At 47.5% G+C, this 21,492-nt stretch overlaps 1 non-coding gene across 1 annotated transcript; it reads right to left on the minus strand.

Moving 5' to 3' along the window:
• Positions 1–4,009: 4,009 nt before the first annotated feature.
• Positions 4,010–4,067, minus strand: MIR122 (microRNA mir-122). The gene has a single exon (NR_049246.1). It is a non-coding gene; the product is annotated as a microRNA mir-122 (primary transcript).
• Between the last annotated feature and the right edge of the window lie 17,425 nt (positions 4,068–21,492).

The raw sequence follows: 21,492 nt of genomic DNA on the forward strand, positions 1-21,492 counted from the left end.
GTATTGGGTGCATGGGTTTGTACCCAACAGCTTCCTTGAGCCTGCCGGGAGGGAGGGAGGGAGGGGCAGCTGGGAGGCGGGGAGGCATTCCAAGGCGGCCAGGGACAGGCTTTCTGTGGGAGGGAAGGAGGAAGCAATGGAGGAATGGGCCCAATGGCCCTCTGGTGTGAGGATGAACACAGCCTGCGTTGTGAAAGACAACCAGCTCACATCTTACCCAGCTCCTTGAGAAATGCAAATTCTTCACACACATAACTGTAAAGTGTCCTAGTCCACCCCTTGCCCCCTGCTAAGGCCCCTGGGCACATCCTCCGCTGCTCACCGTACTGCCAGGTGGCAAAGTAAAAGCAGCAAGATCTTCAGGTACAGCACTGCCACCTGATCCAACAAAATATCCTTTATCTACAGCCTGTTGGCAACCCATCTTCAAAATCAAGACGAGTGAGGGATGCCTGGATGGCTCAGTGGTTGAGCGCCTGCCTTTGGCTCAGGGCGTGATCCTGGAGTCTCAGGATCGAGTCCTGCATTGGGCTTCCTGCAGGGAGCCTGCTTCTCTCCCGGCCTGTGTCTCTGCCTCTCTTTTTGTGTCTCTCATGAATAAATAAACAAAATCTTGAAAAAAAAAATCAAGACAAGTGATTATTTTCCAGATAGTAACAAAAAGGTATGATAATGTCAAAGATTCAGTGTTTCTTCATCTGGAAAGAAATGAAGGCAATAACGAAAGCCTCTGAATACCCTGTTGATCGCTCTGTGGTGGCATCCAGGACCCTGAGATCATTGTCTAACTACTAGATTGAGAGCAGGTCAGGGAAGGGACTCAATCTTCTTCTTCGTGTCCCCAGAGCTCAGTACAATATCAGGCACAAAGTAACCAGACAACCCGTCTTTCCAGTGAATAGCTCCTGATGCAGGAAAGGGGTAGCATACACATGGACCCAACCATTGAATTCTAGAGTTCCACACTAGGGATTGTTTCTCTAAAACCTGAAGGAGCCATTCTCAGAGGAACTAAAGGAAAGGGGACTTTACATGGCATCCTGTCCCTCATTCAGCAAGTGCCGCTTGACTTCCTTTTGTACCTACTCTTGGCAGGCAGCAACCACAGAACACAGGGATAAAGGGACTAAGCCTGAGTCCAGCTTGGCCACAGGCCAGTTGAACGGCCTTGGGCATGTCCCTGAACCTTTCTGGGCTTCAATTTCCTCATTGAAACAAAGCCTAAACTGGTGCATAATTCTAACATTCTAGCAGCATCTGATTAAAAAAATAGGCAGCCTGGGTGGCTCAGCAGTTTAGCACCACCGTCAGCCCAGGGCCTGATTCTGGAGACCCAGGATCGAGTCCCACGTTGGGCTCCCTGCATTGAGCCTTCTTCTCCCTCTGCCTCTCTCTCTCTCTCTCTTTCTCTGCATCTTCAATAAATAAATAAATAAATAAATAAATAAATAAATAAATAAATAAATAAAATCTTAAAAAAAAAAAATATATATATATCCAGTAGAAAATACAGATTTAAGAAGAGTTCAGAAAAAATGTGTAGAATAGCCATCTGCATCTGGTTAACTGCTATGCTAGGTCACGAAACCTCCTCCAGGGATGGATGGGACACTGGACAGCCCCTAAGTGGCAGCTGTCATGTTCAAGATACACATTGTACTAAGATGAAAGGATGCATAGGGCCTTGCAGGCCTGGCTCACAAAGCAAAGTAAGATCTGGGTCCTGGGGAGGAAAACATCTCAATGTGGCCACGTGGGTGTCTCTCAACTCGATTGTGATCTTAACTGCACTTCCAAGTGGACCTTTTCATCTTTCTGGCTATATTCAGAGTCATTAAGTGTCCCCAGGAATGCTTTATAAGAGAACCGTGGCAGGAATTATGCCAGGGGCAGTAGGAGAGATGAAAGCAGAGCTGGAGAAGGATGCCATAATCAGATTTGGAGCAGTGAGGTTGTAGAGTAGTTGGCTCTAGAAGAGGAGTGGGAGGTTTGCCTTCTGTGTGTTCCTTAGAGATCTCTAGAAAGAATGGATCCCCGGTCCTTGATGCAGAACTAACCCAGGCAGGAACCATAATAAGCCATTTCGTGAGCCAACCTATTAGAAAAGATATAGAGTGTCCTTCCTTTTGCTTCCTGTTGGATTCTGTCTAAACAAAATCTCAGGGCTAATGGCAATGAGGAAAAGGAATGCCTGAGGCCATTTCTGGGTTGCCCTGAGCCTGGGAACACTCTGCAGCCTGAGGCTCTGAGCCAGCGAGTGCCACATCAGTTGGCTGGTCACTCCTCGTCTGGACAGCTTGGCCATCCCCTTCCAAACCCCAACACAGTCATTTAGACGTCCCTTCCCTTCCACTTCGTGATTATGGTTGTTTCGCGGTGTTTGACTTTCTCTGCATTAGAAACGCTCACAGGGAAAGGTTGTCATCTGAGTTATCTTTTTCAGTCTAGGGGCTCTCCCTCAGAGTCCCTTGACAAACAGGCAGGGAGCCAACTTCTACTTAGCCACAGCTGTGAAGCATGATAAGCAAGGACGGCCACAGGTGAAGGACAGAGCTGCAGATTTCAGAGACCCATGGGGGCTGTGGTTGCATTTCTAGAAAATCCCAGGATCATTCTCAGTCTCAGCTTGTCATCTCTGGAAGGAACCCCCAACCTGTCATCTTTGCCCTGTGTTGCATGGATCAGACAAAAGAGTGTGCGTGGGGGACACTTGTACAACACAGAGCCCTTGATCACTTCTCCTTCAGTCACACGCAGAAGGATGTCAGCATTTTACTTATTTCAAGGGGGCTGGTTCTCTTCTTGACAGCAAACAATGCCAGGAGGAAAGAAGTAGAAGACAGAGGGAGATGCAGAGCAGTAAGGAATGGACAGAAGCTTCTCAGCACCTTGGAGCCTTTACAGTGTATCATAGATGTGTGGACTGCGCTCATGTGGTGCTTTTCAGCAGGGGACTTAGAGTTATTTTGCAAAGTTCTGCTTGTTTAGATCCCTAATAAATAGAACTGGAGCAATCAGAATGGTCCCAGACAGAAAGTGAGCCAGGGAATGCCTGTTTCTGAAAGTGATGTCAGACGTATTTAATTTGAAAGTATCCCCAGGGCCTGGAGCAGAGCCGGACACATGGAAACCTCTCAATACAGATTTGTTTGATAAATGAATGGCTGAATGATTGAATGGACTTATTTCTGATGGCTGCTTCAAACCTTTCAATCTGATTAAACATCTACTAGTTCATGTAGCCACGTCGAGGGAAAGAAGCTTTAGCCCAGAACAAACAGAACCTACTCCTCACTTTAAATGCCTCTCAGAGAAAAAAAAGTATTTCAATTGAGAACACCCCAGCTGGTCCAATTGTCCTGGAAGCTTGCTCAGGTTTAAAATGTTCAGATTTGCTATGACAACTCACACGTAGTTCATGTAAAATTTCCTGATGGCAATTCATTGAAACATAAGGAAAAGGGCTTGGCGTACAAATTCAGTGATCAGCCCTGTAATTGGTTAAAATCAGTAGAAATCAAACATGTTCCAGAATTTCTGAAAGGTCAGTTAAGCCAGGTGTAGGTTTATCAGACAGTTGTTTTCTTCCAGTGGAAAGTGAGGCCCCGCATACTTTAATTTTGTTCCTATAAGTCTATGGTTTGTACAACTGAGGTTCAACCCGCTTTTTATTTTCCAGATCTAACACTTCCCTAACTATTCATTTCAACTCAACAAGCCTGGGTTGAACAGTTCCCACGTGCCTGGCCTTGTGCTGGGTGCTCTGGGGGACACGGCCATATTTTTTATTGACTCAGGAAAACAAAATTCATCACCAGCTAACGTGTTTAACAACAGAGAACATCCGAGAGGCAAAGTTCGGATGACATGCTGCTTACGAGCACCAACGGGCCTGGATTTATTCAGTAATAACAACAGGACCGAGAACACTGTTGTAAGAGGAACCTCCCTGCCCATACCACGCGGATGCCAAGGCATTTATTGAGCAGAAGGATTGCCTAACAGTAGCTATTTAGTGTGATAATGGCGTTTGATAGTTTGGACACAAACACCATTGTCACACTCCACAGCTCTGCTAAGGAAAATCTGTAGCCGAGAAGGTGCTAACTCCACCTCTGCACTCCACCATTGGCACTGATCACCATCAGGGAAACTTGCCAGCTCCATAAAGTGACCTGAGCAGAGAAAAGAGGGATCATGAGTCAGGGGTTGGGGGGAGCATCTCGAGCCATGGAAAGAGATAAAACCACCAGGCTTCTGTGTCTGGAACAGTTGAAGGTAACAGAGGGACCCGTTGCCTGGTGTTCCGTTACCATCCCACGAAGGCCTCCCACCAATGGGACGGGACGGAAACTCCCTAATGGAAATGGAAACTCTGTTTGCAACAATTTTCTAAGAGGGTTAAGAGAGAAAGCATCCCTAGAGGGAATTGATTTTAGGAAACAAAGACTGAGTGAAAGGCCGTATTATCAACTGTAGGAATATGACCAGATTAACGGGCCCTCCTCACCTTCCACCCTTCCCTCCAACCCAATCTGTTGTCAGTAAATATAGTAAATTCTGCAATCTAAGGAAATTAGAATGATTTTGCCTGGGGATATAGCATTTGGATGTGCTGTGATTTACTCTCAGAAACATCTATTGGATACCAAGGTAACCGATGGTGCTCAGATTTTAACTCTTACTTGCCTTGGTCATTTCCACCAAAGTAGAGGGTGAGACATGAGGGGAGGTAAGAAAAGAAGAGAAAGGGAGAAAGGGGAGTGATTAAATTTTTTGTTTATAATATTCATTTTCCAGCAAAAGGGAGCCTCCTATGAATAAATCCCTTCTGTTTTCCTGGCTTTGCTGTTAAAGACTGATATATGAACTCTTTCCCACCATGGAGAGTGGGAGGAAATAAATCATTTGACCTAATCTTTTATTTTCCCCTAAATGCTAGAAAAGGCGAAGCTTGGGGGCCCATTTATTTTTCCCCAGGATAACTGAGATGTTAACCTTTGACCAGAGCCTTGCTTTGCCCATAGAATTGGCTCATTCTTGACAACTAAACATACACCATTCTACATTTTTTTTTCAGTAAAAACGGCTCTTATTCATATGCAGACCATGAAATCACCCTCTTTGACTCAGAATGTGTAGTTATTGGCACACTACAAAAGTCTCTTGGTTTCCAGGGGATGGGATGTTGAACCCTGCCTCTTTTCTCCCTTACCTTCTTGATGGTGTTGACTTCCTTATTCTCCTAGGAAGTGACTGACTTCCTTTGGTTCCAGTCTGTGACTCTCACTTGCCCTGACAGGGTGTGGTCATTTGCAAGGTAGCAGGAGCGTGCCATTTGGCCCACTGGTACACCTGCTCTCTTCTGGGGGGAGCTCTTCACCTGGGCAGTTTTGGCGTGACTCATACCAAATACAAACTCTAGAATTCCAGCTGGCCCCAGTCACGCCAACCCTTGGCACTCTGGGCACAGCCATGGTGGACATACTCTTGTGATTCGTCCCCAGAGCCGGGCTCATCTGCTTTGTCTTTGAGCAACTTAGAACAGAAACCCCCACTTCCTGGTCACTTTTGGGATGTTGCTGACCATGACAAGAGGCTCCAGAAATCTCTTGGCCTCAGTTGGAAAGAGTCACTGGGTGGTGAACAATTCACTGGTTAGAAAGGTCCCGGGAGGACATGCTTGGAGAGCTGTCCACGGGCGAGGGCTTGGGCCCATTTCACCTCTCAGGACTTCATGGCACTTCTCCAGGTGGGCTCTGTATGCTTGAGGTGTCTTAATAATCTGCAAATGAAAGAAAAGGGAAGGAAGAGTAAACAGAGAAGAGAGGAGAAAGTTAATGGGTTTCAGGTAAAGCTTACGAAACCCCTCCACTTATCAAAACCTCTATCTCTCTTGTCCAAGGAATTTATCTCAAGAGAAAAGCCCTTGGATTTGTAGAAAAGATTTTCTTTTCTACCGATTTCTATACAGATTTACCTATAAGGTTGTCCACGGAGGCACTGTTTATAATAGCAAAAAAGGCAAACAATCCAAATGATAGGAAAAGGGTAATAATATATTTATAACATAAACTAGTCACTTAAGGTGACATTGTAGAAAAATGGCTGTTGACTTGGGAAGAGACTCAAGGTGTGTTACTGAATGAAGAAGCAGTTTACAGAACAGCAGACAAGTATGAGCTCTTTCCCGTGACAAGTACATATACGCCCAGGGCAAAAGCATCAGATGTTAACCTTGTTATCTTTGAGTCGTAGAATCATTGTTTGTTTATTCCTCGCTTTGCTTCTCAGCATTTATTAATCTCTGCAATTAATGTCGTACTTTTGTAATGAGAAAAATAATTAGAATTTAAACAATTTTTTAAACAGTGGATCTCGTAATAAAAATTCCTTCTTGCAAATCATTCTTTTGAAATAGGGAGGTTAGAGCTTCCACTGTTTTGTCGACAGGCTTGCAAAGTGAGTGCTGTGGAGAGAGATGAGCCTCAGGCTAATTTCCCAGCAAATTATTAGTGAAATACTTTAGTATGCAGAACAACAATTTTATGCAATGCACCCATCAATAAACACATATTTATTGAGTGCCTATTATGTTCTCAGACTTGTGAACAATTTTTATTTATTTATTTCTATGAGCGATTTTTAAATGTAGTTATAACGGCCCTCATCTTTCACTGCATCTTTGTTTCTGCAGGAGAGGCTAAACTGTCATTTGGCAAAGCAGTTTAAACGAGCAAGTAGAATGTTTTCAGTTTTTTCAAATGCCATCCAATAACGCGCCACTAGTGAAAAAATTACAAGTGGTTAATGCCAGGATCTACTGGGATATATTTTTTGAATTTCATGGTCATTTCTCATTCTGCAGCATAAAAAAAAAAGTCTTTTGTTCTTTTTCCAATTTGACAAGCGCATTTAAATAGTACCTATTAATAAAGAACAGAGTGTTTATAAGCTGGTTGGGAAATAATGACACCTGTTACTTCCTGTGGAAAGAGTAATGCATCAGGCAAAGACGCTGGATGTTATCCAGATTAATGTGCACGGATGCCAGCACCGTTTCCACAGCTTAGAAAAGACCTCCCCTTTTCTAAGGATCCTCTGTGAAGATCCTCTGCTTTACTTCCTGAGAGAGGTCAAGCACTACGCATTCCTAAACGTCTGTCTAATAAAACTCAATTTCTGAGCAATGTCCGCATCTCCCTTCCCTCACCTGGACTGAACCTCTAGACATTTCTAGTTGCTGTGGTCAATTCAGAATGCAGTTTTCCCACTGAGCCTGTGGGTATGAAGAACAGGTCAGCTTGGTTTTGCTCCTTTGTTTATGCCATGGGTTTCTTTCCATAAATGGGGAGGGAGAGTTCATCAGGGAGGAGGACGCCTTTGCAAGTCTAACCTTCTAGCAAATTCATCAGCCTGTGAGTATTCTGTGTGCCTCACAGCTCCTTGCAAGTTGATTCCAAAGTACCAGGACAGGACTCCCTATTCTTTCTCATGTCAGATCTGGACATGAGCAGCTTGTCTGTGCTTTCAGATTTTATTTCCCAGGGGCTAAGAATGTTCTAGGGCCAACCGTGAGGACTGAAGTGCTACCAGGGTCTGTGAAGCGTCACCTTGCTACAAACCTAACCCATCAGCACCAAGAAAAGGGGGAAAAAAAAGAGTTCTTAAAAAGCAAAAGATAAATGGAGATGCTTTTCCTTAATTCCAGATCCACATTTACTGTCATTTCAAACAGATGTGTTAGAGGCATCAATTTGATTCTTTTAGGCTGTTAGAGTCTCAATGAAGGCAAAGGAAGTCAGTAGCCTATGCCTGAGACTTGTCATTTTGAAAGTACATGGAAATTTCAAACTAGAATGTTCTTGTCAACAGGGAGCAAAGGCACATTTCTTTTTCTTTTCTTTTCTTTTTTTTTCATTGAAATCCATCTACAAGGAAAATCTGGAAAGCTCCTTATGCCTGCATTTATTAGCCACGCTTATCGCCAACCAGGGGGAAGGGGGAAGGGGAGGATCTTTGGGAAAAGTCTCAGGCAGGCCAGGGTCTCAAAAGACTCTTTTCAAAGAGAATTGTTGAGGCCGGAGGATTCCTAGGAACCGGTTTAATTCCTGGGCAAGTGTCTGTTTTGAGTGTCGTCAAGGGAACAATGCTTCGGACAGAGGAACAACCCAGAGGCTGGCTTTTCAGGAGTTATCAGAGCCGGGCACAGGGAGCCTTGGGGCTGTGCTGGCCCCAAAGTACGGGGAAGGGGAAGGCAATTCCTGCTCCCCCTCCCCCGCCATTCCAATTATCCTGCTGTTGGGATCTTGTTGGAAGGCTTTGGTGTTAAGTCAGACCATCCTGAGACAGGAAGTGGCTCCATGTACCGCCACTCCAAGGATACAGAATAAAGTCCGGGCCGCCTCTGGGCCTCAACTCCTCCCTAGCTGTCCTTTCCTCCGCTTGGATGAGAGGAACCATCTGGAAGGACTCCCGTGTTCTCCGGCCTTCTGAAGAAACAGAGGAATCAAGGCAGACAGATCCAAATAGGTTGTGGTCAACGCTTCACGTGGCTCTGGTGCCATGTGGGCTTTTTGGAAACACCTGGGCGCAGGGCGCCCCCCCCCCGCTTCTCAGGGTCGGGGAGGTGGTCGGTGCTCGGGGAGGGGGTGCTTACCTGCCCGTCCACGCTGGGCTCCTCTGGGCCCGGGCCCTCCGGTCTCTGCAGGCTGTGCTGGGCAGCCGCGAGCCCTGAGCTTCTGTGGGGGTTAGGCCTTCCCCTCTCCCTTTATGGGATCCAGGGTTTTAAAGTAAACAGTTCTTTCTCCCTCTGATAAGTCACATTAAATTATTGATTTGGAGGCAGGGAGGGCACGACCTTAGCCCGCTAAGTCATCGTCACCTTTGGCCAGGCTGGGAAGGCCAGCACCCCCTCTGCCGGGTGAGGCCTGAGGCCCAGTAGAAGGGGAGGCCGGCGGGGAAGGGAGGCCGTGGCGCCTGCTGAACTCGTCCTCCCCACACCCCCGGAAACCTGGACCTCTTTCCTTACACAAAGACTGCAGTTTATGACACTGTCACTCCTCAGGTTTCTAGACTCAGAGAAGTCACTTGGTCACAGGAGACTATTAGTTCTATTAAATTAAATATATCCTGGACTCATTCTACTTAGAGCTCTTGACCAATACTTGGAAGCCGGTCTCGCTCTCTTCTTGAACTGATCATTTCTGACGTAGTTACGATCTATTTGTTCATGCCAACAATTCTTTATTAAGCTCCTCCTCATCTGCTGAGCTCTCGGCATGCAGTGGTGAGCAAGACTGCAGAGTTTAAGGACTGGTAGGGAGACATGCATACAGGTGCAGGAAGGTAGACAACCCCTGCGGGCTGCCGTCGGTTCTCAGTGTGGTCTGTTAGCTGCTATTATTTTTATTTTTAAAATTCGTGGTTTTTAAAAATTCCAGTGTGATTAACAGTGTTGTATTAGCTTCAGGTGTACAATCTGCTGATTCAACATGTCTTCACATAACTGCTATTATTTTTAATGACTCTGACCACTTCTTTTCTTCCTCAGGCCACCTGCTCATTTTGCTTTCTTAGAAAGGAAGCTATTTGTCACTCTCCTTAGCAATAACTGCGATGTAACATGAGTTCTGGTTATCCTGGTCTAAGCTTATGGGGATCTGAGGCATTGGGCGGCCTTACCTAGTAGATGTTATCATTTTTCCCCACTCCTACTTTTAGTTATCCTAGCTCTTTTCAGGTGCAAGCGGGAAGCAAAAGTATGCTGTTTCTTCTTGTGTGTGTGTGTGTATGTGTTTTTCCATCTAAAAACTGATCTCAAGATATGAGCCCAGGGGGCCCTGGGTGGCTCAGTCGACTAAGCATCTGCCTTTGGCTCAGGTCATGATCCCAGGGTCCTGGGATGGAGCCCCACATGGGGAGTGGGGGTGGGTCCCTGCTCAGTAGGAAATCTGCTTCTCCCTCTGCCCCTCTTCTCTTCCCCTCCACCCCGCTCCTGCATGCTCTCTCCCTCTGCCTCCCTCCCTTCCCCTCTCAAATAGATACATACAAAAAAAATAATACATACATACAAAATGGTGCCTGCTATTTGGTCCTGCTACAGTTCCCTAAGTGCCTGTGGGAGGCCCCTCCCCTGGTTGCCTCAGACCACCTGGGGTCACCCTGCAAATTCACCCCTAGAAAAGACCAGAATCTTACCCAAGAGGGCTGAGGGATTGGCTGTGACCTTCCAAAGGCCAGTACATTCCTATGGTAAAAGCCCAAATATTCATCCCAAAAGGGGAATATTCTGAGCTCTATGGAAATCGCCAGGGCCCTGCGTGCTCCGGCTTTTTTTCATGGATGTGGAGGCATCATCATTTTTTAAAGCTTATGTTACTGGCACTGCCTGTGGTTAACTTGCTTTGTAGTTGTCAAATGGTTTTCCTGGTTACAATTGTATTTCTTTTTGGAATCACTGTTGGTTTTTCTCTTTTAAAGTGAAATGGATTCCCCAGAGCCTCCGGTGTAGACATTCTTTCAAAGGGCAGGACAAATCCCTTAGTCCTGGGCTTAGCATAAACATCTGGGTCATTTTCATCTCTGGTCTATCCAAGTTGCATTTTTGCCGAGATAGTTTTCCCTTTGCTTGGAAAACCACAATGAAGACACATGTTCAACTTTTAGATGATTCCTTTTAAATTCCCAGACATGATATTTGCAAGGATTCTGGATTTCAAAGAAAGGACAAATTGTGTCCTATCTATAATCTTTAACAAACTTCTTCCAGCAAATCACACAACCCCTGCCTTTAAAATTGATTTTTTTGGGAAGTCTGAGTGGCTCAGTGGTTGAGCATCTGCCTTTGGCTCAGGGCGTGATCTGGGGTCCTGGGATCTGAGTTCCACATCGGGCTCCCCACAGGGAGCCTGCTCCTCCCTCTGCCTGTGTCTCTGCCTCTCTCTGTGTCTCATGAATAAATAAATACAATCTTTAAAAAAAAATTTTTTTTTTTTTTTAAATAAGAGAGGATGCGTTCTTTTAAGACAAGATAGGTTTGAATCCTGAGAGGTTGGAGTTCAGCTTGGAACGTCTGCATCCCTAGTGTTTGTACTCAGATACAGGCTACAAAACTGGGCTTTGGGAACAGTCAAGATCACAATCAGGTGAGGTTCCACAGGTTGCAGCTGGAAGCTGACCCCGCCCCCTGCGAGTGACTCTTGTTTTCTCCTCCTTCTGCCAAGAGCAGCAGTCTTCTTGAAACGGAAAAAAAAAAAGTCTTCTGTTTCAGTGAAGAGTGCTGAATTTTGCCAGGAAGGAGGCAGAAGTTTGGGAACTGGGAATCCTGGGTCTGAGATTCTTTGCCTTTGGATTTGGATTTTTGCCTTTGTTCCAGATGCTTTATTTCTGAGGCTTTCATTTCCTCTCTGGGTAGCAAAGTTTATAGTTGCTTGCCATTTGCTCTGAAACCTTAGGTGAAACAGGAGACGAATTAATTTTTATTAATGAGTAGAGAGAAACAAAGATGGATAGAGAGCAATGATGGAGGGCAGGAGCTGTGTGGACTAACTGCATGCATTGGACGAGGACAGGAAGAGACCAAAGGAGTCGAATTTACCGCACGTGAGGCAGGGCCAAGCTCAGCGGAACTGGAAGGATGCTGAATTGTCACAGCCTCAGATTTGCTACCAAGAGAATCAGTCACTTCAAACTACTGTCACAATCCCGCGCCTCAGTGAAAGCGAAGAAGGCTGACAGCTGGTACTGGTTTCATCCCAATAGTCACACGCAGGCCGCCTTCTCCCACTAAAGGTCCTGTTCTCATGGTGGGACCAGGCTCAGAACACCAATAAGCATGGGGGGCAGGAGCCTGACTGCCATGGGAGGTGTGTGTGTGTGGGGGGGGGGGGGGCTAAATGAACAGTAATTCCTTAATAGCAGCTCATTTTCAAATTTCCCAATCATCTCTAAAAATTTTCTTAGAGCTTTTCTTTTATTCTTCCTTTTTAAAAAACTATAATCCAGTCAAGATTCATGCCTTGTATTTGTTTTTTCTTCCTTCATTGTGCTTTCGTTTTTTTAAAAAAGATTTTTTAAGTAATGTCTACACCAACATGGGGCTTGAACTCACAACCCCAAGACCAAGAATCACATGCTCTACTGACAGAGCCACCCAGACGTTCCTTCCTTATTGTTTAGCTGGCAAAAGAAATCTAGTTGCTCTCTATCCACTGTCAAAATGTTTTATTTCCATGATAGGTTTCTCAAAGATTGGCCACTCCTCTGGGACTTCTAATGAGAAAGGTCTAGACACAGAAACTTTCTTTAAATCTTTAAACCTGGCTTCCCTCCTCTTCCTGAAAATGAGCAATACTCTGTTAGTAAATCTTCCTCAAACCTCAAACAAGAATCTCCACTGAGACCTCATTCATTCATTCGTTCATAGAAGAAATATTTGTTGAAGGCCACAGTGTTCTCAGCACTATTCTAGATACAAGGTCAAGGCAGCAACAGCAAAAACCAACCAACCAACCTGCCCTGAACGGCTTTGCCTCATGGAGTTTACATCCAGGAGGCAAGCAAATAAACAAAATAATTAAAGAAAGGTAGAGTAGAGGGTAGTGACGTTGGGGGAAGGAATCAGGTTAAAATAGTGTGATATCTGAGGTGGGATCTGAGCAGAGAGCAGTAGGTTAAACAATGAACCATGAGGATGCCAGGCAAAAGAGCATTTCCAGGCAGAGGGGCCCACGTGCTTGGGGGGGTCTCCAGCATGAAGTGAACAGCCAATGTGGTAGGGAGAGGGGAGAGTTACAGGTTCCTGAACCTACGGGCTCTAACTCTGTCTCGGGGCAGGCAGTGTTAGAATTGAATTATAGGACACCCACCTGGTGTCTGAGAATTGCTTGGTGGTGGAGGAACTCCCCTGCCCTACAACACACACTCACACACATCGTAAACTTATGGGCAGGATCTTAACCACATACTTTGGACAATCTCAAATGCACTCCAGGTGCTGAATCTCTGCTATAATTTTCTTGAAAGTCAAGGCCAGGTCACAAAGCAAATATATATTCTTGCATGGTTTCCTTGAAGTTGAAACTTGGCAGGAAATTCAGGGCCCTTTGATCACTGTAATAACATTCCCTCTGTCTCTCTCTCCATCCAGGGTCAGGTTGAGAAGGTTGGTTTGTTCTGAGAGGGAAGGGGGGGCGGGGGCAGAGGCAGAGGGAGAGAGAGGATCCTAAGAGGCTCCGTGCCCACTGCGGAGCCTGACCTGGGGCTGGACTTCACCACCCTGAGATCAGGACCTGAGCGGAAATCAAGAGTCAGATGCTTAACCAACCAAGGCTGAGAAGTTGGCCCGAAAATGGTGTGTTCATTGAACGCATGGAGGCCTTTGTGCTCGTCCGAGTGTTTCTCCCAGACCCCACCCGCACCCCATGCACTGACACATACACACTGTGCATGGGGACTCACTCCCCTTCTCTCCCTGCTCCCACCCCCAGGGCTGCCCCCCTTGCTTCCACAAGGAGGCCTTTGGGACCTTTGACCTCCAACCCTGGGTCTCCCCTGAAGTCTGTCCGCCAGCACCTCCCAAAACATTTTTTTTTTTTAATTAAGGTAATTGGGACCCCCTGGGTGCTCAGCGGTTGAGCTTCTGCCTTTGGCTCAGGGCGTGATCCTGGAGTCCGGGGATCGAGTCCCGAGTCGGGCTCCCAGCAAGGAGCCTGCTTCTCCCTCTGCCTGTGTTTCTGTGTCTCATGAATGAATAAGTAGGACCTCTAAATAAATATATATATATAAAATCATAATAAAAATTAAGCCGACGGATTTGCCCTCTATCCTGGCTGCAGCTGATTTCCGTTGCACCTTCTTTCCGGAGGCGAGCGGAGTCTGCACGGGGTTTGCACCCAGGGCCACGGATGCCGGAATTCACCCAGCAGGTGCCAGTTCCTCCATCTGTGGTCTTCCTGTCACACCCCGACTCCTGCGAGGACGGCACGCAGCCCCCGTCACCCCTCCCCTGCCTCCGGTCACTTCCTGCGGTGCAAACGTCAAGCCAAGGGACTCTGCCGGTCACGACACGAATTCAGTCCAGGAGCGTGTGGCGCACGTCTATGGGCTGACGGCCGCCGACGTGCGCGGGGAGGCGCGAGGCCCCAAGGCGCCCCCGCGGGAGCTGACGACGCGGGGCCTTCCGGCTGCGGCCCGGCTGCGCGTCTGCAGAAGCCCGCACGAGCCCCCAGGGAACGGCGGAGGCGGGACGCGGTCAGGGCGGCCGCTGCGGCCGGGGCGCCCAGCCCTCCACGGGAAGGCAGCCGCGACGCCGGGGGCCGGGCGCAGGCACAAGCGCTCAGCCGCGGGGCGCAGGCCAAGGCTCCGCTCAGCAGGGCAGCGGCACCCACGCGGCCGCAGCGACTACTTAGAAGACTCCGTCTGCTAATGACGGGCACAGGGGATGACGGGAGATACAGGGGCTTGTGGGAGGCACAGGGGATTGTGGGTGACGTAAAGCCGAGCTGCTGACGACGGGCACAGGGGCTTGTGGGAGGCACAGGGGATTGTGGGTGATCAGGGCCAAGCTGCTGACGACGGGCACAAGGGCTTGTGGGGGGTACAGGGCCGAGTTCCTGATGAGGAATACAGGGGCTTGTGGGTGATGCAGCCGAGCTGCTGCTGATGCGTACAGGGGCTTGTGGGAGGCACAGGGGACTGTGGGTGACGCAGGGCCGAGTTCCTGATGAGCACAGGGGCTTGTGGGTGATGCAGGGCAGAGCTCCCGATGATGAGCACAGGGGCTTGTGGGAGGCACAGGGGGTTGTGGGTGAGGCAGGGCGGAGCTCCCGATGATGAGCACAGGGGCTTGTGGGAGGCACAGGGGGTTGTGGGTGAGGCAGGGCGGAGCTCCCGATGATGAGCACAGGGGCTTGTGGGAGGCACAGGGGGTTGTGGGTGAGGCAGGGCGGAGCTCCCGATGATGAGCACAGGGGCTTGTGGGAGGCACAGGGGGTTGTGGGTGAGGCAGGGCGGAGCTCCCGATGATGAGCACAGGGGCTTGTGGGCGGCACAGGGGATTGTGGGTGACGCAGGGCCGAGTTCCTGATGAGCACAGGGGCTTGTGGGTGATGCAGGGCAGAGCTCCCGATGATGAGCACAGGGGCTTGTGGGAGGCACAGGGGGTTGTGGGTGAGGCAGGGCGGAGCTCCCGATGATGAGCACAGGGGCTTGTGGGTGACACACTGGATTGTGGGTGACATAGGGCGGAGCTTCTAGCAATTAGCACAGGGGATTTGCGAAACAGCCGAGCTCCTGACGATGAGCGCAGGGCATTGTGGGAGGCCCGGGGGCTTGTGGGAGCTCCCAGGGCTGAGCCCCCGCAGCGGGCCCGGGCGCCGTGGCGGGAGGAAGGCAGGGCAGCTCCTTCCCAGTCGGCAGCTTCCCAGGGCAGCTGGGACGGAGGGGCGAGAGGAGGCGGCCCCGAAGCGGGTAAAAGGGAAGCAGTGGACCAGGAAGGGCGCGCAGAGGGCGGTCAGGGGTCTCGTTCGGAGACGAGCGCGAGGCCGGGTTCCGAGCAGGGGGTTTGTGGCCAGAGCCCCGGAAGCCTGGGCCTGCGCGGGCCCTTCCCTTGCTGGGAGGTTGAGACGCAACACCGCCTCCTCCCACCTGCTGCGGGGCAACGGGCGCGGTGCGACGCAGTAAGCAGCGGATGAACATCACTACCAGCGTTGAGCAGCTGTTAGGAAGGCTTGCGGGCCTCAGGGGGCGGGGGGGGGGGGGGGGCGGTGTCACCCTGGGCCGCGGCCCGTTCCCTGGTGGCTGCTGCCTCCCCTGCCGCTGGGACTGGACTCCAGGGGCTGCCAGGCCGCGAGGAGGGAGGGCCCTCGGGTCTGAGGTTCGGGGCCACCCCAGAGGACGAACGTGGGCCTGGCCTGAGCCCCGAGGATTCCCCTCTGCCTGGGGCTCCCGAGTGACCGATGACAGGTGACCCGCTGATGGAGGGGCCCCGCCGGCCTGTCTGCACCACAGCCCTCCGCTCCTGTCGCTCAGCTACAGGCCCCGCGTGGGGCCGTCGCGGCCTCTCCCTGCCTGCTGCTGGAGCTGCCTGGGTCCCCGCCTGGACTGGACCCGAGGTCAGCAGGGCGGCGGGGCAGCGGCGACCCGAGCCGGGGCTGGGCTCTCGTCCCTGGCCCTGCCCCGCCCCGCCTGTCCCTGGTTAACTGGCCCAGAAACAAATCCATGGCCTTCCGGTGCTTTACTTGGCCTGAGACGGGCAAATCATCCCTTTGCACCTTTCTCAGTAACAAAATAAAACACCGGGTCTTCAACTTGTGCAATGTCCTCATTTTGGGGGGTTCAGGAGAGCCCTTGGTTGTTGGCTGCTTTGCAAGAAAGTAACTGTGATTGTTCCTCTATGACAAAAAAAAATTTTTTTATCACTAAAATCGTTTGTAGTCTCTTCTGCTTTGTTTTCATGCTTCTGCACAGAAAATGACTTTTCATTTCAATGCTGAATCATCGTGTAATCCTGGAAGACATTTTAAATGGCAAACTCAAAATACGCTGTGCCAACAATGCAGATCGCCCCTCCGAGGCGGCGGCCCGAGCAGCAGTGATGGAGCGCACACAGCCACGTGCGTGGATGACGGTTGCATCATGTCTGCCGCCTGCCCAACAGCGATGATGATCCTGTTTTGTCTACTAAACGCAGTTATTTTGCAAAAATATGATAGCCTAGAAACCTGCATTTTTCATTCAATATTCTACAATCCACTTCCAACATTTTTTTTTTCTTAAGATTTTATTCATGAGAGACACAGACAGAAGCAGGCTCCATGCAGGGAGCCTGATGTGGGACTGGATCCTGGGACCCCAGGATGACACCCTGGGCCGAAGGCAGGCACTATAAACCACTGAGCCATCCGGGGATCCCCTCCTTCCAACATTCTTAAAGATAACCTTGGATTCCATTTTATTTCATTCTGTTCCATTGACTGAATTTATTATTCACCAAAACCCTATTTTGCAGTCAGTTAGGTGCTTCCTTTATTTTCAAATTAACAATGATCCCCAGGGGCCTATGAGTGGCTCAGCCGGTTAAATGGTAAAGTGTCTGCCTGGACTTAGGTCGTGATCTGTGGGTCTTGGGACCAAGTCCCACATTGGGCTCTCTGCTGAGCAGGGAGTCTGCTTCTCCTTCTCCTTCTGGCCTTCCCCCTGCTCATGATCTGTCTCTCAAATAAATAGATAAAATCTTAAAACACAAAACAATGATGCAAAGACCATCTTTACAGATTAAAAAAAGCACACAGCTTTTTTAATTTTTAAAAGGCTTTGGTACATACTGCATTATTAATTTTTATTTTGAGATATCAAGAAAAATGGGCAGAGGTATTCCTTGCCTATGAGACCGTAAGTGTTATAAGATGACTTTCCTCATTTCTATGTTGGGAATCACAAGTTGTATCTATTGACAAGCAGTTTCTCCTCAGTTGGAATTGTCAAATCTAGTAAAAGAAAAAAAAAAACCCAAAAGACAAAAAAGCACAAGACATCCAGATTTTAAAATATTAAAGTTTAATTTCAAAGAAACAAATGTTTAGTGTACATATGTCCTGTGCAATATTTGGGTCATACTTATACTAAAAATTATTCGTTGTTTATCTGGAATGCAAATTTAACTAGATATGCTCTATTTCATATGGCAACCCTATTTGAATGTATCCTAGGAGTCTGCAGGATCCTGTGCTGCTACTATGCTGACCTGGCTCAGCTCCTTGGGGAAATTGAAAGTCAGCTTCCTTAGAGTTACTTTGTTCCTTGACCACACAATTATTTTAATAAGTGTTGCATTTAACCTTAGCTCCTCCATTTTATGAATGTCACTATCAACCAGGCGGACAGGGACAACTGCGGAAGGACCAGTAGACTCAGAATCCAAAGGCAGAGATCAGCAACCCAGCCTAGCCCATTCTGTGTTACCTTCATCTCCTAGAGCTTCTATTTTCCTACATAAAAAATAGGGAACAATATTACGACTCAGTCTCGCTACATAATAAACAGCAAGTGGGCTGATTTACATGAAAGGGTTTTTTAAATATAAACTACAAAACTCCAAACACTACAATCTAAAAAACATGGGGAAGAGTCCCATGATGCCAGAGCTATAGATGGACTGCATTTTCCCAGGTTCGTGCTGCCGTGATTTCCTCTAAATAGTCACCCCGATTCACTCCTTTTCCCCACAAGTAGAAAGCTATTCGCCAGGCGTCAGAAAAACGCCCACCACTCTTTGGATGGTTCAGCCAAAGGTGCTGCAAGCAGAAAACCAAAGACAACTGGGGAAGTCATTTCCTCCAGAAGCATTAGGGACAACATTCAGACCAATTTTTGTGTTATAAGACCAGGATTTTAATTAGACCTGAGTTTAGGGGGTCTCTTCTTCAATCCAAGTATGTAAAGGGCAGCCGAAAGTAATCAATAACTCAGACAAGACTTTGGAACCAGGAAAAAAAATCAATTGAATTAACCTCAAGTGTATTCACTATTTTGGCTGAATTTGTGAGTAGGGGGAAATCCCAGCTAGGACTGTCAAAGGGAAGCCGTCAGCATTTTGTTACAGCTGTGATGTCCCAAGGGGGCTGAGGAGCGCCAGACACTTGGTTGAATCTTTGTAACAGCCTGCAGCAATTGTCTAGCTCTTGAAAATTTCTAAAAATATGTATAATTTCGGGCCACGGAATGCATTCTCAGCAGCACACAAAGCCTAAAGTCAAGAATTTCTAACGTTAGATGTTTAAAATAATAAAGTCAGAAGACAAAAAAAAAAAAAGTAGCAATATAGAACACAGTCACGTTTCTTCCATTTACAGAGCGTTCCTCTGAGTCAAGATTGAGTACTTCAACATGAAAATCATGAAAGGATATGAACATGGAGATTGCAGAAAAATAAACGCATGAAAACATGTTAACTCCAGATTCTACATTCATTGTAGAATGTAGATATCACTTATCAGTGGACAGATAAGTAAAAATTAAAAAGCTGGTCCATATCCAGTTTTGGTCAGGCTGCGGGCAACCCGCCACTCTCAAACACTTGTTGCTGGAAGTGTTAACGGTCTACTTTTTAAAGGATCATTTGACAGTATCAGTTAAAATTGGAAGTACATCCCTCTTGGTCCAGTAATTCTGCTAAGGCCGATTTACCATATAGACATAGTCACAGAAGGATACTAAAACATGTATATAAAAATATTCATTGCTACACTGTAAGAGCAAAAAATTGAAGCAAATGAAATATCAGTGGTAGAGTGGGTAGGCAAATCATGGAGCTATATGGTATGGCCCTATAATAATATAGCTATATCATGCCATAGTGTGCAGACATTTAAACAGAAACAGAAAAGGACTGGGAATTGGGGTAGGGATGATGACTAATGCCATGCCTCCCAAGCCTGAAATATATCAGAATACATTTGGTATAAATAAAAAAAGATCTGAATAAACACTTATGTGCATTTGTATATGTATTTATTTGGTGGTCATTTACTTTTTCTTTTCTTTCTTGAAAGCTACAAAGAACATAAGGATGGTAGGCCTGTGGGGGAGAGGTAGGGTGGGGGGCTTTTGCATTTTGGGCTTTACCTGGCTGTCCTTTCATTGTTTAGAGGGTCAGAAGCAGAGCTCCAAGGCCTCTGAACCTGGCAACAGATGCAGGAAGACATGGTCTCTCGTCCAAAAGCTGAGAACAGATGCCATAAGACATCAAAGGACTAGGATTTCCGCACAGACAAGGCTGGCTGGCTTGGTGTTAGGGGTCATGGTTCAGCTGCAAGCACCAGCAGAAGTGACCTCCAATTGGAAGCAGAGGGTCTTGACACTCAGGGGTTCCGGGGGCTGGTCAGAGTGGGCGTTGGGGAGCTTTCACTTGATCCAAAGGGAGGCCGATGGCTCCGAGTGTTTGCAGTGTGTCAGGGGTGTCAGGGGGAGATGTGACTGTTTCCCTGCCAGCATTAGACTTTGATGGTGACCAGCTGCTAGAATCAGAACTGTTGAGTTCTAGGGGATGAATTTCCTTTGCAGATAGTGACTACATTGTTAACCACCCTTTCAGCCCCTTTCTTAACTTTTCATCAAGCCGTAAGGACAGGACCTTCTCCTGGCAGAACCGTGAGTGAGGAGAACCCGAGGCCCCAGGGTTCTGAGGGTTCACTCCTGCCTTCAGGACCTTCTGCCCTCTAGGTTGCAGACAGGAGACGCAGCAAGGGCCTGGAAACCCACGTGCACACCAAGCCTTTGAAGACACATGGGTGCTCTTGTGACTGATGGAAAAGAGATTTAATGTTCTATTGAATTCAACGTAACTTTGGTCATGATGCATTTTCTTAACCCATAGATTTTAAAAGTCTAACCTCTTATTATGTGGATGTGTGTGTGGGGGTTCTGTGGATTTTTTTACAAGGGGTTGTGGGACGACTGAGTGGCTCACTGGTTAAGTGTCTGCCTTCGGCTCAGGGCATGATCCCGGAGTTCTGGGATCAAGTCCCACATCAGTCTCCCTGCATGGAGCCTGCTTCTCCCTCTGCCGGTGTCTCTGCCTCTCTCTCTCTCTCTCTCTCTCTTTGTGTGTGTGTGTCTCATGAATAAAAAATAAAATCTTTAAAAAAATACTTTATAACAAAATAAAAGGGGTTGCTATACTTAAGAGCTACTAGTCTAGGGAAAAGGATCATTCAGTAGATGGTTATTGAATGCTTCTTGTGTGCAAGGCCCCATTCTGAGCCCTGGAGATACACACAAATGAAACAGTCTTTTTCCTCATAAAAACGTATAGTCTGGTGGGAGACAGAAGCCAGACAACAGGTGGCTAGTGGGTGAAATACTGGAGAAAAGCTGGATTTAGGTAGAAGATAAGGAGCATGGGTGGAGGTTGAGTTTTAGGACTTGAGGACATGATGCCACTGCTTCCCTGGGGATGTGCCTGTTGAAAGAGGAGCTTCAAAGGGCATGAACATTAACATAAAGGACTCAGTTTCTGCTGGTGGGATTTCAGGAACTATTTTGGCGGGTTGCAGCAAGCCATTTAACTAGCTTGACTGGAAGACAAATTATAACCTTTGGTAAAATAACAAGACATTATTCAGAGTATATATGTTAACAATCAGTATCATCAACATATTAACCATTTGGTGTCCGACATGAATTTATAGTTGCTGCCTGTGTGAAGGACTCTGTTTTCATATATTTAAGGATATGTCTGATGATTGCATATCTAATGCTATTAGAATGTCAAAATAATGCTTACTGGGTCTGGAATGATGCTACTGTTTGGGGGGCTATTAGCCAATTGTTGGAATTTGAGCCTGACAAGCACAACAGGGAAAACCCAGTGATAAAATCACCAATAATAGAAATAGAAGTCAATTATATATTTTTTAAAATGAAAAAGAATTTGGGACCTAGCTGGCTGGTAAGAGATAGCATGTGGAGCTGGTGGGTAATAGATGGTAT

The sequence above is a fragment of the Canis lupus genome, chromosome 1 (genome assembly GCF_011100685.1).
Source record: "Canis lupus familiaris isolate Mischka breed German Shepherd chromosome 1, alternate assembly UU_Cfam_GSD_1.0, whole genome shotgun sequence".
NCBI lineage: Eukaryota > Metazoa > Chordata > Mammalia > Carnivora > Canidae > Canis > Canis lupus.